Source organism: Priapulus caudatus, unplaced genomic scaffold (assembly GCF_000485595.1).
Source record: "Priapulus caudatus unplaced genomic scaffold, Priapulus_caudatus-5.0.1 Scaffold718, whole genome shotgun sequence".
Taxonomy (NCBI): Eukaryota; Metazoa; Priapulida; class Priapulimorpha; order Priapulimorphida; family Priapulidae; genus Priapulus; species Priapulus caudatus.
Genome location: NW_014577779.1, coordinates 131384 through 132802, shown reverse-complemented (window position 1 = coordinate 132802; position 1419 = coordinate 131384). Strand labels below are relative to the sequence as shown.

The following is a 1419-nucleotide window of genomic DNA, read 5'->3' as shown; positions in this document are numbered from 1 at the left end:
TTACCAATCGCAAGCTTTCTGCCTGTCCTTGGCGTTACTAGAATAGTTGCCTATCGCTTTACCATCGCAGTCTTCTGCTTCCTGCGTTAACTAAATCGTTGCCTGTCGCTTTACCATCGCGCTTTCTGCTTCCTGTGAACTAAATACGTTGCCTGTCGCTTACCATCGCCAGCTTTCTGCTTCCTGCCGTATACTAAATCGTTACCTATCGCTTTACCATCGCAGCTTTCTGCTTTCTGTGATACTAAATCTTGCCTATCGCTTTACTATCGCAGCTTTCTGATTCCTGTGATACTAAATCGTTACCTATCGCTTTACCATCGCAGCTTTCTGCTTTCTGTGATACTAAATCTTGCCTATCGCTTTACTATCGCAGCTTTCTGCTTCCTGTGATACTAAATCGTTGCCTGTCGCTTTACCATCGCAGCTTTCTGCTTCCTGCGTTACTAAATAGTTGCCTATCGCTTTACCATCGCAGCTTTCTGCTTCCTGCGTTACTAAATCGTTGCCTGTCGCTTTACCATCGCAGCTTTCTGCTTCCTGTGATACTAAATCGTTGCCTGTCGCTTTACCATCGCAGCTTTCTGCTTCCTGCGTTACTAAATCGTTGCCTGTCGCTTTACCATTGCAGCTTTCTGCTTTCTGTGATACTAAATCGTTGCCTGTCGCTTTACCATCGCAGCTCTCTGCTTTCTGTGATACTAAATCGGTGTCCATGTCTTTACCCTCACAGCAATCTGCTTCCTGTGATACCAGTTCTGCAATGAAAACACACAGCCTAAATGAATGCATTTCTTGATGTTTCTATCAGTACAGTATTTGGAATACCAACACCTGTGGATGCGAATGCCAAAAATGGAATCAGTAACCAAAAACATTAATGCGCTTAATGACCAAATATCTTATTTTTGTGATGACTGTTTCGTGAGATATTCATATTTAATGAATTAAATGAGCTTTCATGTGAAAGCCAAAAAGTCCACTAAAGTCTACATTGATAGCAATATAAACTACATCATGGTCATTTTAATGAACGTGAATTCGGATATAACACGATGAGTCGATGGACCCTGTTTTTCTCTTATAATTATATAGCCACGTATATATAACCTTATGGATATATATAACATTATATATAACATTTAATGGACCCCAACCATCACGTTATAACAGGGCTACACTGTATATAATTTACTGCTCGTGGTATTTCAGTGATCAAGTACAGGTGACATTATAATGAATTTATATTACTTACCCTTAATCTGATGCTTCAACAGCCATCTCTGTACCCCGACCCCGTCCTCATCATATCGTACAAAGTAGTTTCCTGCTAATATAATAAAAAAGTAAAACTATAAAAAAAATTGCAGAAACATGGATATGCCATTTACTAACGAAGTCATCAATATAGCAAGCTAT

The 1419-nt window shown here is 39.7% G+C and overlaps 1 long non-coding RNA gene across 1 annotated transcript in view; it reads right to left on the bottom strand.

Moving 5' to 3' along the window:
* Window positions 1-607: 607 nt before the first annotated feature.
* Window positions 608-1419, bottom strand: part of LOC106813049 — a 5690-nt gene continuing 4878 nt past the window's right edge. The window contains exon 4 of the long non-coding RNA XR_001394419.1: window positions 608-758. This is a non-coding gene — a long non-coding RNA (uncharacterized LOC106813049). The remainder of the gene's footprint in view (window positions 759-1419) is intronic.